This window comes from Giraffa tippelskirchi, chromosome 12, assembly GCF_054371585.1.
Source record: "Giraffa tippelskirchi isolate mGirTip1 chromosome 12, T2T-mGirTip1v1.2.pri, whole genome shotgun sequence".
In the NCBI taxonomy this organism is placed as follows: Eukaryota; Metazoa; Chordata; class Mammalia; order Artiodactyla; family Giraffidae; genus Giraffa; species Giraffa tippelskirchi.
The window spans coordinates 59,637,920-59,653,387 of NC_137286.1; the positions used below are offsets into that span (position 1 = coordinate 59,637,920).

General features: G+C 42.5%; 1 protein-coding gene across 4 annotated transcripts in view; it reads right to left on the reverse strand.

The window, feature by feature from the left end:
- Positions 1-15,468, reverse strand: part of ADAMTS17 (ADAM metallopeptidase with thrombospondin type 1 motif 17) — a 397,426-nt gene that overhangs the window by 146,802 nt on the left and 235,156 nt on the right. The window lies entirely within an intron of this gene.

Below are 15,468 nucleotides of genomic sequence, written 5' to 3' on the forward strand. Positions count from 1 at the left end.
GAAAATAACTGCAGCAACCGAGCCTCCTCAGGACCGGCTGGCTGGCTCTGGAGCTGAGGCTGGTGCAGCAGCTGTGTGACCTCAGGGACAGAGTCCAGCAGGCGATGTAGGCTCAGGGCCGCCCTGGGCTTAAAGAGGCAAGCTTCAGTCCTCCCCAAGGTCACCTGCTTTCCAGCTCAGCTGAGCCACGTGTGATTTCTTATAGGATTGCACCTACAGAAATTTCTTACCATCCACGAATATACAATGAAAATAATTCTGCTGAAATAGGAACAGGCATTTAAAAGCACAGACTCCCATTTGTATTAATGGGAAACTCAGACACAAGAAAGTGCTCAGAAGGAGACAATTTATCAAAATAACCGAAGCAGGCATAGGTCAGTGTTCTTCCCGTCTGCCTCGGTCTCCCCTGCAGGACAGTGTCTGCATGACCTGCTGCCTCCCTGACTTCCCTGTTGTTAGGAGCTGTCCTCTGGCCATGGAGCAACCTCGACCACAAGGGACAGAGGACACCCGTCCCCTGGGTGAGAGGCTCCGAGGGTCCCAGGGGTGGCCTGTTGTCCACACATCCGTGCATCTTGCCTGATTCCCCCCTCACTTCCCTGCCGCCTCAAGGGCTTCCTGGGATCACTTCCCAGATAAACTCCTTGCACCCAAACCCTCGCCTTGTGGTCTGAAAATTGAGAACAGATGTACTGAAGGCTCTTGAAAGACGCAGTACCTCCACGAAGTCAGAGCCAGTCAGGGCGACAAGGTCTGCGGGGAGTGGGAGAAGTCCCCTTCGGGGACCTGACCCAGGACCCGCAGGTACACCTCGGGCAGGGTGATGATTAAGGGTCCCCTTGCAGGCTCATGAGGGTTTGGGGGCTCAGTACAGAGGCCGGCTGTTCCAAGTAATCATGAACATCTGCTCAGAGGAGAAGTGCAACTGTGCTGTCCAAAGTCAGAAAGTGTTTAGATGTTGAAAGGACAGGAACAAAGGTGCAAAGGGAGGGAAGGCGGAGCTGCGGGGCTTGACAATGAGCTCAGAGCAGCCCACGGCCCTTTCTCATTTTTCAGCTATGTCGCTATGTCGGAGCTGCTCTGTGACCTTAAAGGCGCTGATGAGTTGAGCTGAATTTTGCACATTTGGGTTCGGAAAAGCCCCCACATTTCCATTACTGTCTGCCCCTCAGTGGAGCGGTAACAGGATGAGCGGCTGGAGCCCAGCACCGGCTGGTCCCATAGAGACTGACAGCATCTCGTTACATGTGTGATCTCGTGCACTTTGACCTGAGAGCTCTTCCAGAGGGTGGTGTCCATGTGTGGACACGTGTTCATGAGACAAGGTGGCCCCAGGAGGTGAATTTATGGGGTAGGAGTGTTTGGGATTAGGAGACCTAACTGCCCCTTAGGAGAGAGAGGAAGACTGGTACAAACTGTTTATTATGCAATTTATAGACAGTTTAATCTTAACTTTTCTAATCATCAAAGCAAAAGGAGAATGAGGCCAGGCAAAGATTTCTTAAATAGAACGCAAAAAGTACAAAATGTAAGGGAAAGAAACTGATGAATTTAAAAACTATATTAAATATTAAAATGAGCTGGGGTGGGGAGATGTTAAAATAAAGAACTTGTGTTTATCAAAAACAACTGTAAGAAAGTGAGAGCTGTTTGCAATGGGAGAAAGATTTGTAAGGCACAGCACCAACAATGATTTGTATCCAGAATATACATAAAAGAAAAGCCAAAAACTCCCACTGATCAATCAAGAAAAGGCCCAGCAGAAAAATGAGCAGAAGATTTGAGTGAACATTTTACATAAAAGGATATATACACATATAGGATGGACAGAAAACACAAAAGGATGCTCGATTTCATTAGTCATCAGAGAAAATCAAATTAAAACCAACCAGCTAAAAAACAAAACAAACCAAAAAACCCAACCAGCTACCTCTTCACACCCACCAAAATGGCTGGAATGCAAGAGTTGGAGACTACCAAGTGTCAGCAAGGACATGATGCAATAACAACTCTCATAAACTGATAATGAGATCCTTAGTTCCATAACTTTGGAAAACTCTTTGGCAGTATTTACTAGAGCTAAAGAGAAGAATATTCTCATACCCAGCAATTCTACTCCAAGGTATGTATCAAACAGAAATGTGTGTGTATGTTCGCCAGAAACACTGTCAAGGGTGTTCACAGCCACAGTATCTGCATTAGTTCCCAAGATAGAAACAACCCAAACACCTGTCAAGGCAGAACAGATAAAGAACGGTCTATTAGAACAGTGGGACACTATTAGATCTCATTAATATGAAGTTCAAAATGATTAAGAGAAAACTATAGCATTGGGAGTCAGGTTAAAAACAGACAAGGAGGATGAGCAGGAAAAAAATGACTTTAGAGTTACAGTCTCTGACCTCGGCTTGGCCACCAGCATTGCTCTGTGTACCCAAGCCAAGCAATCGGCCTCTGTGATTCCTTTTCACAGCTCGACAAATGGGGTGGACCACACCATGACTGTCACTGTGATGCCTTCTAGATGCACAGAAGGCATGCTTTACAAATGACAAAATGCCCTGACATCTGTGATCCTGAGGCTCACAATAGCCCCGGGAGGCAAATGTGACAGAGCTTTCTCTATTGTTTCCCACTTTTCCCCTTCTTTTTCTCTTTTTAGTAGATGAGTTTATGATTCATAAGTCCTGCAATAATTAGTAGTAAGCATTAAGGGTTCACTCTGGGAGGCTAAGTCAAGATGCAGACAGAATACAGTTGATTTTCAATGTTGTGTTAGTTTCTGGTGTATAGTAATCAGTTATACATATATATACTCTTTATTAGATGCTTTCCCCATATAGGTTGGACTTTCCCGATGGCTCAGTGGGGAATAATCAGCCTGCAATGCAGGAGACACAGGAGCCATGGGTTCAATCCCTGTGTCGGGAAGATCCCCTGGAGGAGGAAATGACAACCCACTCCAGTATTCTTGCCTGGAAAATCCCATAGTCTGAGGATCCTGGTGGGCTACAGTCCCAAGAGGTCACAAAAAAGTTGAACATGACTGAGCATAAGCACAGCCAATATAGGTCATTATAGAGTATTGAGTATAGTTTCCTGTGCTACACAGGAGGTCTTTCAGTTCAGTTCAGTTCAGTTGCTCAGTCGTGTCTGAGGGTGACATGGCTGGATGGCATCACTGACTTGATACAGTAGGTCTTTATTAGTTACCTGTTTTATATATAGGAGTGTGTATAAGTCTTTCCCAACTTGGCCTTCCCCACTTTTGCCCCCTGGTAACCATAAGTCTGTTTTCTACACTGGTGACACTATTTCTGTTATATAAATAAGTTCACTTGCACCATATTTTGGTTCCACATATAAAGTGATGTCACATGATATTCATCTTTCTCTGACTTCACTCAGTATGACAACCTCTAGGTCCATCCATGTTGCTGCAAATGGCATTATTTTGTTTTTTTTAACGACTGAGTAGTATTCCATTGTATATAAGTTCCACATCTTCTTTATCTGTTCCTCTGCTGCTGGACATTAGGTTGCTTCCATGTCCTGGTTATTGTAAAGAGTGCTGCAATAAACATTGGGATGTATCTTCTCAAATTATGGTTTTCTCTAGATATATGCCCAGGAGTGGGGTTGCTGGATCATACGGTAGTTCTATATTCAGTTTTTAAGGAACCACCAGATTGTTCTCCATTATGGTTACACCAGGTTACGTTCCCACCAACAATGTAAGAAGGTTCCCTTTTCTCTACACTCGCCAGTATTTATTGCTTGTAGATTTTTTGATGATGATTTTCTGATCAGTGTGAGATGATACTTCATTGTAGTTTTGATTTGCATTTCTCTAATAATTAGTGATACATAATACATAATACGTGTCCAACTCTTTGCAACCCCATGGACTGTGCCCTGCCAGGCTCCTCTGTTCACAGAATTCTCCAGGCAAGAATACTGGAGTGGATTGGCATTCTCTTCTTCAGGGGATCTTCCCAACCCAGGAATTGAACCCAGGTCTCCTGCATTATAGGCGGATTCTTTACCATCTGAGTCACCAGGGAAGCCAAATAATTAGTGATGTTGAGCATCCTTTCATGTGCCTTTTGGCCATCTGTACGTCTTTTTTGGTGAAATGTCTATTTAGATCTTCTGCCCCCCTTTTTTTTTTTTGCTTGGGTTGTTTGTTTTATTGATATTGAGCTGTGTGAGCTATTTGTGTATTTCCCACTTTTCCAATCCTCAGGTAGACGTTTGCAGACCTTAAGGGTCCTGAGCTGGGTCAGAAACACAGGACTGGGAGTTCACTTATCAAGATTTATATTCTCATTCTTGACCCATGTGGTGCCTACACAGGTGCATTCACTTTATAAAAACTAATCAAGCTCTAAACTTAGGGATTTGTGTACTTTTCTGTATGCATATTATAATTCAACAAGACTATTACATAAATAAATACTTAGACTGGAGATGGAAGGTTATCTGGGCTTATCACAAGGAGAAGCAGGTAAATCAGAGCTTCACAAGGAAATACAAATAAATCATATGTGCTGGAAGTCATATCTCAAAGCTGGAAAGAGACTCTAAATGTTTAGCAGTCCTTGTAAGTTGGGACACACACACACACACACGCACTGTCTCTCTCTCTTCTCATAAGGAGAGTTCCCGCTAGGATGAAAGCAGCCCTGCTTCTTCTTGACATGAACATCCTATAAATAGCTGGTCCAGGAATAACTCAGAAGTGAACAATAGTAGGTAAGAAGCAGTACAGGACATAACTAAGATGCTACAAATAAAAAAGAGAAAAAAACAGGAAGGAGAAAGCAGATGAAGAATACTCATCAGACAATGTGATCATGGAATGGATAAAATTAATTCATCTCCAAGCATAGTACTATTAAAGTTTTAAAAACACAATAGTTGTGTTTCTTTTTTTTTTTTGGCATTTGCAAAAAGCCAATACACAAGAACTTAGGAAAATGATGTTCTTGTCAAAGGAGATAAAATATGAGCTATTAGGCAAAACACTCTCCGACATAAATCACAGCAGGATCCTCCATGACCCACCTCCCAGAATATAGGAAATAAAAGCAAAAATAAACAAATGGGACCTAATTAAAATTAAAAGCTTTTGCACAACAAAGGAAACTATAAGCAAGGTGAAAAGACAGTCTTCAGAATGGGAGAAAATAATAGCAAACGAAGCAACAGACAAACAATTAATCTCAAAAATATACAAGCAACTCCTGCAGCTGAATTCCAGAAAAATAAACGACCCAATCAAAAAATGGGCCAAAGAACTAAACAGACATTTCTCCAAAGAAGACATACAGATGGCTAACAAACACATGAAAAGATGCTCAACATCACTCATTATTAGAGAAATGCAAATCAAAACCACAATGAGGTACCATTTCACACCAGTCAGAATGGCTGCTATCCAAAAGTCTACAAGCAATAAATGCTGGAGAGGGTGTGGAGAAAAGGGAACCCTCTTACACTGTTGGTGGGAATGCAAACTAGTACAGCCACTATGGAGAACAGTGTGGAGATTCCTTAAAAAACTGGGAATAGAACTGCCATATGACCCAGCAATCCCACTGGTGGGCATACACACCGAGGAAACCAGAATTGAAAGAGATGCGTGTACCCCAATGTTCATCGCAGCACTGTTTACAATATCCAGGACATGGAAGCAACCTAGATGTCCATCAGCAGACAAATGGATAAGGAAGCTGTGATACATATACACAATGGAATATTACTCAGTCATTAAAAAAATACATTTGAATCGGTTCTATTGAGATAGATGAAACTGGAGCCCATCATACAGAGTGAAGTAAGCCAGAAAGAAAAACACCAGTACAGTATACTAAAGCATATATATGGAATTTGAAAGATGGTAACAATAACCCTATATGCAAGACAGAATAAGAGACACAGATGCATAGAACAGTCTTATGGACTGTGAGGGAGAAGGTGAGGGTGGGACGTTCTGGGACAATAGCATTGAAACATGTATATTATCATATGGGAAACACCATTCCATGTTCGATGCATGAGACAAATGCTCAGGGCTGGGGCAATGGGATGACCCAGAGAGATGGGATAGGGAGGGACGTGGGTGGGGTGTTCAGGATGGGGAACACATGTAAACCCATGGCTGATTCATGTCAGTGTATGGCAAAAACTACTACAATATTGTAAAGTAATTAGCCCCCAACTAAAATAAATAAATTTATTAAAAAAAAAAGATAATGAACAGAAAAAAAAACATGAGCTATTAGAACTCGATCAAGAAATGTAAGAGAAAATAAAATCAGATGCCCAACGAAGACGACATTGAAAGCAGCATGAGGAAGAGACATACCGCTGAACACGCAGGGAGGTACACAGAGCTAATGGTTTTAAAAAAGGGAATATAATGAAATAGAAATGAACCAATAATTTAAAACAAGAGGAAATGACAGATATGGGAGACACGTGAAGGAGAGCTGACAGAGGCATAAGTGGGAGGCAGGGAGGAGGGACTGTCTGTTTTCCACTTTTCCAATGAAGAGGCAGATGATGGTTGAGGTCAAGGACCCCAAGCCGGGTCAGGAGCCTGGGGCTCCTAAAGAACAGAACTAAAGGAATACATCAGGAAAGTGATTTGAATATAAATTCAAGATCTATCCTTAAATGAAAGGAGATCTCAGTCTCAGATTGAAAGATAAAGCTCTGTTTCAGGAGAAAAGGCTAAGAATGATGAATACAGAGGCAAGTCCTAACAAAGCTGATCTAAGAGAGAAAGTAAAAATACGTTTTAGGCAGCCAGAGATTCTTCTCCACCCTCCCACAGAGAGAGCAGTTCAAGGATAATGGAAAAAGTTCAGTTCAGGTCAGTTCAGTTGCTCAGTTGTGCCCAACTCTTTGTGACCCCATGAACCGCAGCACACCAGGCCTCCCTGTCTATCACCAACTCCCTGAGTCCACCCAAACCCATGTCCATCGAGTTGGTGATGCCATCCAACCATCTCATCCTCTGTCGTCCCCTTCTCCTCCTGCCCCCAATCCCTCCCAGCATCAGGGTCTTTTCCAATGAGTCAACTCTTCGCATGAGGTGGCCGAAGTATTGGAGTTTCAGCTTCAACATCAGTCCTTCCAATGAACACCCAGGACTGATCTCCTTTAGGATAGACTGGTTGGATCTCCTTGCAATCCAAGGGACTCTCAAGAGTCTTCTCCAACACCACAGTTCAAAAGCATCTATTCTTCAGCGCTCAGCTTTCTTCACCATCCAACTCTCACATCCATACATGACCACTGGAAAAACCATAGCCTTCACTAGATGGACCTTTGTTGGCAAAGTAATGTCTCGGCTTTTTAATATGCTGTCTAGGTTGGTCATAACTTTCCTTCCAAGGAGTAAGCATCTTTTAATTTCATGGCTGCAATCACCATCTGCTGTGATTTTGGAGCCCCAAAAAATAAAGTCTGACACTGTTTCCACTGTTTCCCCATCTATCTGCCATGAAGTGATGGGACCAGATGCCATGATCTTAGTTTTCTGAATGTTGAGCTTTAAGCCAGCCTTTTCACTCTCTTCTTTCACTTTCATCAAGAGGCTCTTTAGTTCTTCTTCACTTTCTGCCATAAGGGTGGTGTCATCTGCATATCTGAGGTTATTGATATTTCTCCTGGCAATCTTGATTCCAGCTTGTGCTTCCTCCAGCCCAGCATTTCTCTTGATGTACTCTGCATATAAGTTAAATAAGCAGGGTGACAATATACAGCCTTGATGTACTCCTTTTCCTATTTGGAACCAGTCTGTTGTTCCATGTCCAGTTCTAACTGTTGCTTCCTGACCTGCATACAGGTTTCTCAAGAGACAGGTCAGATGGTCTGGTATTCCCATCTCTTTCAGAATTTTCCACAGTTTATTGTGATCCACATAGTCAACAGCTTTGGCATAGTCAATAAAGCAGAAATAGATGTTTTTCTGAAACTCTTTTGCTTTTTCGATGATCCAGCAGATGTTGGCAATTTGATTTCTGGTTAATAGCTGTGAAAAGAAGAGAAGTGAAAAGCAAAGGAGAAAAGGAAAGATATACCCATTTGAATGCAGAGTTCCAAATAATAGCAAGGAGAGATAAGAAAGCCTTCCTCAGCGATCAATGCAAAGAAATAGAGGAAAACAATAGAATGGGAAAGACTAGAGATCTCTTCAAGAAAATTAGAGATATCATGCAAAGATGGGCTCAATAAAGGACAAATATGGTATGGACCTAACAGAAGTAGAAGATATTAAGAAGAGATGGCAAGAATACACAGAAGAACTGTATACAAAAATCTTCACAGCCCAGATAATCACGATAGTGTGATCACTCACCTAGAGCCAGACATCCTGGAATGTGAAGTCAAGTGGGCCTTAGGAAGCACCACTACAAACAAAGCTAGTGGAGGTGGTGGAATTCCAGTTGAGCTATTTCAAATCCTCAAAGATGATGTTGTGAAAGTGCTGCACTGAATATGCCAGCAAATTTGGAAAACTCAGCAGTGGCCACAGGACAGGAAAAGGTCAGTTTTTATTCCAATGGAGAAAGATATTAGGCTGAATGCACATTCCTCTATAGCCAAATTCACTGCCAGAAGGCCGTAAAGCAATGCTTAGAAAAACACAAGGAAACAAATTTGACCCAAGAAGTGTCTAATAACTAAACTGTTGCTCAAGTATTTAGGTAACAGGAAAACATTTTTGAACATATAAAGAGTTAAGTCCTCTTTTGGAGAAAATACTAGAGGGTGAACTTCACTCAACAAAGACATTAATGGAAAACTCATGATAAAAGGATTGGCAGTAAGCACTGATAAAAGCATTGAAGGAAACCAATGGAGGACTGAAGCTGGAGAACAGAATGCAGATACAAACCCTGATGATGCAGAAACTAAATTGAAAGAACAGGCTGGAAAAGAACGTACAGAGGGGTGGGGGCAATAGGAGATTGTCCATATATTCCAATTTTGTCAACTTTTCTAGCTGAGGAAGGAGCAAAATGTAACTGATAAACATAATAACTGAGATATAAAAATTTTAAGAGCTTCTCTAGTGGCTCAGTTGGTAAAAAGAAATCTGCCTGCAACGCAGGAGACCTGGGTTCGATCCCCAGGTCAGGAAGATCCCCTGGCAAAGGAAATGACAACCCACTCCAGTACTCTTGCCTGGAGAATTCCATGGACAGAGGAGCCAGGCAGGCTATAGTCCATCGGATCACAAAGAGTTGGACACGACTATGTGACTTATAAGACTTATAAGTGAACTTATAAGAATTTTAAAGGTAAAATGTTAACCACTAACAGAAATAATAAAATTGAGTGGTGGAGGGAATGGAAAGGAGGTGGAAAGGCATTCATTTCATCATGTTCATGGAGTAAGGAATCAGAAGAAACTCTAAAGAGAAGTGTGCCTGAGGCACTTTTGCTTCCAGCAAATGTCAGAATAGATACCCTGTGGGAGGCAGGGCTGCTCCTCCACTACACAAATACAGGTATTGTAAAAACATAATCCTTAATGCTGAGCTCATCAGAAGTAAAAAGAACTATTCAAGGAGGCAAACACAGAATACACGCATGATTGTATTTTTACATACAAATAAACTCCAATCCATGGTTATACATAGTTACAAACATATTCCAATCCATGGGCAGCACATACAAGGGGTGTGTTGCCCTGAGGCCCAGCTCTGTTCTTCACACTAGACTTGGGAGAATAAGTTCTGGACTGGTGGCAAGGTCACAAGTTCTACCCGAGATACCCAGATTACACCAGGGAATCTGGAAGAGTATTAACCAATCCAAAAGGATTGGTGGCCTCTCCTGGCTTTGGTTGAGATAAATACAAATTCTCCCTGAAGGAAACAACCGTCACTCAGGCTCTCAGAATTTCCTGGTTACCTTCAATAAAGGTAAACTCACAATCAAGCATAGAAATATGAGTGACAGTTGGCAGAAACAATAAGCAAAAGATTCAAATTCTCAAAGTGTCTATATAATAGAATTATCAGATACTGAATATACAATCAGTTCAGTTCAGTAGCTCAGTCATGCCCAACTCTTTATGACCCCATGGACTGCAGCACGCCAGACTTCCCTGTCCTTCACCAACTCTCGGAGCCTGCTCAAACTCACGTCCATGGAGTTGGTGATGCCATCCAACCATCTCATTCTCTGTCATCCCCTTCTCCTCCCACCTTCAATCTTTCCCAGCACCAGGGTCTTTTCCAATGAGTCAGCTCTTTGTATAGAAAATATACATTAACTCTCTATAAAATATCTTAAAAAACAGAAGATGAGATCATATAAACAAGCTAGCAGCAAGATACTATTGAATATGATCAGGCAAATTTGGGGAAAAAAACTAGAAAGAACTTTTGAAAGTCAAATATATTAAGAAACTTGTAAGATCTACATAAAAAAGAAAACTTTAAAATTCCCCTGAGGAGGTGTTGATTCCTTTGCATCTTGAATGGATGTAAAGGAACACTGTATATAAAATTATATATTTTCCCTAAGTTAATCTATAAAATAATGTAACAATTTAAAATACCAATGCAATTTAGAACTAAAAAAGCAGATCCTAAAGATCATATGGAAAAACAAACAAGAAATAACAGCCAGTAAAATTTTGAAACAGCATATGTTTAGTGTATTAAAATATTTTATAAAGTCACAGTCATGTAAATATTAAGATGCATATGATTATATTAGTAGAAGAGACTGGAAAATCCAGAAATATTTTTAAAATATAAGATATACATAAATGTATATCATAAAGATAGCATTTCAAATTTATGCGGAGAAATGAATTATTCAATAAATGGTATGGAGCACCTGAGTAGCTATCCGGAAGCAAAGTGAGGTTAGACCCCTACTGCACACCTTACACTAAATAAATGATCACTGGATCAGGATTTAAACATAAAAATTAAATAATAAAAATTCTAGAAGTCATGAAAACTTAATTTATTTATAGTTTAGGAGTGGGAAAGACCTTTCTAAACATGGTTTAAAACCCAGAAGCCTTAAAAAGAGATTTATATATTTCACTTTACACACACACACACTTCTACCTGACATAAAATAAGATAAAGTAAAACATAAACAGAAAAAAAGACCATTTGCAACTCTTCAGCTAAAGTGCCAATTTCCTTAATAATTCCTTAATAAAAAACTTCCAACAAATTACTTTAAAAAAATCAACAATCCAATATAAAAAAAGGTTTAAGAAAACAGTTCACAGAAAAGAGAACACACCTGACTTTGTAATATATGAAGAAATGCTCAAATTTATCATGAGAGAAATGCCTTTCAACTTGCAACAAGCTCATTTCTTGGATGTTCAGACTGACACAGCTCAGACAGCCTGGGAGAAGGTGTGGGGATCAGGTGGTCCTCAGAGAGCTCAGGCCAGGGAAAGGACCAGAGCTAAATTATCTTAGAGAGCCAGGAAATCACTTGCCATAGTCTTCCCCACCTTTGTGAAGTCTTTCCTCCTCTTGTCCATTCCCCCCAGGAAGAACCCATCGGGGTTCTAAGAGAGCGCCCACCTAACTGGTCCTGTGGGTGACAGGCCCAGGGGTCCCACCCCCCACCCTCCACCTCTCCATCCTGAACTCCTGGGGAGCAGCAGCTGCGTCTTATGGCCTTCTCATCTCATTAGCACACAGCTGGCAGCACAGGGTACAGACGCAAAGACGATGTGCTGAGTGAGTAAATGAATGAATAAACAAATCCACATGTCAAGCAATGCAAGGCTTCAGCAGAGAGAGAGAGAGGTGACACGTTCTAAGAATTTACCCAGCCCAGGCCTCAGGCTAAGAGCTTTACCAGGATTCCTCATTACTACTCACACAATGTCACGAGACAGAAGCTATCACTACTCACATTATGTGATGAGGAAACAGAATGAAGTGACCTGCCCAAGCCGCAGGGCCAGGATCTGTCCTGACCCCAGAACACACTCTTATCCATTGGTTATACTGCCCACGGGTCCCCAGTTTCCTCTCCCCACTCCCGGGGTCTAGCATCTGTTAGCTCACTGGCCACATTCGAGGTTTGGTGAAAGCCTACTGAGAACATTCTGCTGCACAGTTCCTCAAGGTGCTACATGACAAATAAGCCTGGGCAGAGCTTCCATCCCTGGAATACCATGGGAACACGCCGAAGACCCGAATGTCCCAGGAGAAGGACGCTCCTGCTCAGGCCTTCAAGGCTTTGTCCTTTTCTGCTCCTGCTGGTGGCCCTCGTAGGCTCTCCTGACCCTCTTTGCGCACTGTTGGGAGAGCAGCTCTGGCTCAAAACAATACTGAATGGGATGGTTATGTAAAAATCCTCAGAAATGTGTCGCTGATAACACAAGCCAAAAGGGAGATAAAATGAAATGCTAAGAGCTGGATGAAAAAAATTACTCATCCAAAATTTCCACACATACTACTTACGGTTTGAAGCCTTCCCCCAGGCTGGTGTGCCAACCCCACTTCTGGAAGGCTGGTCACCTCCTCTGTGTTCCCAAAGTTGCAGAGGCTGTCACCTGGCTGGGGACATCTAGGGTGGGTGCCCCCGGGTGAGGCCAGGGCTGGGGCACCGGGCACTGAGCTGGCAAGGAGGGCGGGCAAGAAGTGAAGGATAACACACAACTTGCAAAGTCTGGGGAGCACTTTGATGAGGCAGTCCACTGCTTGCATTCAAACACTTCTGGAAAATTGGGGCCATCTGCTGCCAAAGTGCAACAGTTTTGAGAGAGGCGGCAGACACTGGGCAGGAAGCTGAGACTGAGGCAGGCAAGACAGTTTTCAACCTGGCGTCCAGCCCGGCGTCCTACCATGGGGCCCTGTCTGTCTGTGCAGGGCAAAGCTCCTGTTCTGCCAGCGATCACCTGCACCCTCGACCGCGGCCAGGTACGCCGGCATGAAAGGGGCAGGTTTCACTTAGATCAGCAGTTCCCAGATCAGGCTGAGCATAAGACTCCCCAGGGAAGCTGAATAAAAAGAAACAGCTGAAGGCCACCCTGCAGCGATCCTAACAGAGCAGATCCGGAGTGGGGCACATACATTGCCGCTCTTCCCTGCAGGAGATGCCAGTGACGCACTAGGGTTAGAAACAGCCAGCATCAGAGAAAAGAATCTTGCTGGTTGCAAGGTGGAATCCCGACACCCTGAGCTCTCTGGCCACCACAGGGATCTCCATCCATCAAGACGACCATGAGAATCTCCCTGAGACTCGGGGACGGACAGAAAGAGGCTTCCAGTAGATGCTGGACCCTGGAGAGCAGCTCCTAAAGGCCACAGGCTCCCAGGATGAAAGGAGGAGTGGTGAGGACAGACACAGAAAAGGACCAGCCAGTGAGACATCTCCTCTACCACTGACTCAAGGAAATGAGTTGATGGAAAAAAACAACATAGCTAATGCTTATTGAGCATCTACTATGTGCTAAGGGCTCTAGTTAATTTGTTACTTAACCCTCATAACAACCCTATGCTGTGTAAGTAGAATTATTTTTCTCACTTTGCAGATTAGAAAACTGAGGCATAGAGAGACTGTAAGCATGACTGCAAAACTCATCTTCTCAACCACTGTGCGATATGGACAGCGGCTCTACCCTGTGCTGAATGAAGCCAAGAGAATTAAATGGAAAAGAGCAAAGGAGCAAACATTAGGTAGAAAAGAAGGCACGAGACTCTCTAATGACACCATTCTAGACACTGTTGCCTTCTTGCAACAACTGGCTTACAACTTCCATGCTCAATATATTTTTTTTAAATAGCAGAATATGCACATCTTAGTCCATTGTGCACACCATCACACGTTGGCACATCCCTGCTCAAGCCAACCAGTGAGGCCGCTGTGCATCACTTCCTGATACCTTGCTTTCCCTGTGGGGCAACCAGGCATGGACTTGGAGCAGTGGTGGTGGAATGTGTTGCTGAGATACAGAAAAGGTGGAAGGATGCACCTTTCAACTGAGAACCTCTAGGAACCAGGTGAGGGGTGGGGACAGATAAATTCCCCTTTTATGTTGAAATGGGGTGAGGGCTTTGTGAGGCCATGATCATTGGCAGAATGATGCCCTAACTCCCCACTCTTCCTTTCAGCTGACAATCCTACTTCTGGCCTTCTCACCCTTGTTTCACCTGGCAGAATATCTGAGCTTAAATAGCTTTAAGGCCTTGCTAAATAATGACTTTGCAAGTGACTTTGCTGACAGAGACAGGAGGAACTTGTAATCATAAAAAAAGATGGATTGAGCTAATTGCATAAAGTTCATTTCCCCTTTCTAATAAATATTTACCATCCAATGTTTATAATTTTTATGTTTGGACTTTCTTGAAATGCTTTATTGAATTAAAAACATCACATTACTATTGGCTAAAAGAGGAGACAGCTATATTTGCCAATAACTTCTGCAACAAATGCCAGCTATTGATGCCAATTTTTTTTTCTTTTGGTAGTTCATATTTCCACAGACAGCTTTGAGCCTTACAATACCCGCATTCTGCAGACAGACATGAAAGATTCAATGGTGATGGTGTGGGGATCTCCAGGGCCCTAGAAATGACAATGGACTGTATTTTAATTTTTCTTCAATCTCCGATGCAAACGTTTAAGAAAGCAGAAATATTTGAAGCCAGGCTGCTCCCAAAGCAACTCTAGCAATGTTTTTCCAAAGTTACCCTACACCCTTGGGGAAGGAAGTGGCTCTTAATTCTGATTGGTCTTAAAATGACTACGAATTGTGAATGCCAAAAGAAGAACATACCATGGCAGTCCAATCAGAAGGATATTCTGTATTGGAAATTCCACCTAAAGAAGAGGAATAGCTAAAGAAAGGCAGTTCAACCCTCAGTGGGTAAATGCTGACTGGTCACTGCCTAGCACTAAGCAACTGGCCTTGTGCTCTGAGGCACAGGGTGGAGCCTGTGAACCCTTCTTGGAATAATACTTGTCAGTGCATGATTATAAAATACATAAAGTTAGCAATTAAACAATTAAGTTCAAATGTAATTCAAAATACAAATTTGTGATATAGTAAGTGAAACATGTGTTTCCTTGTCAACACATTACATAAGATCTGGCCCTCGATCGAGTAACCACTAAAATTTTGAAGCAGTCATGAGAATAAATGACAGTTCCAAATAGCTGCTAGAACAGTCATGCAGTATAAGAAGTATCTGTGATTCCTGATCACATGACGTCACAGGTACTGCTGAGACTCCTGTGGCTTATCACTGACTCTCATAATCAAAGGAAATACTCATTTTGGTTACAGACTGGAGAAAAAAAAGATGTGATCTTTTCCCTATCCCTGTTTATAAATCCTCTGAAATCCATCAGCAGACCCTAGCTCAGAACCCCTGCTTGCACACAATAATGAAGGAGCGTCCATGAGAGTGTGATCCCCTGAGCCCGTGGCCTCTACCTTCTGCCAAG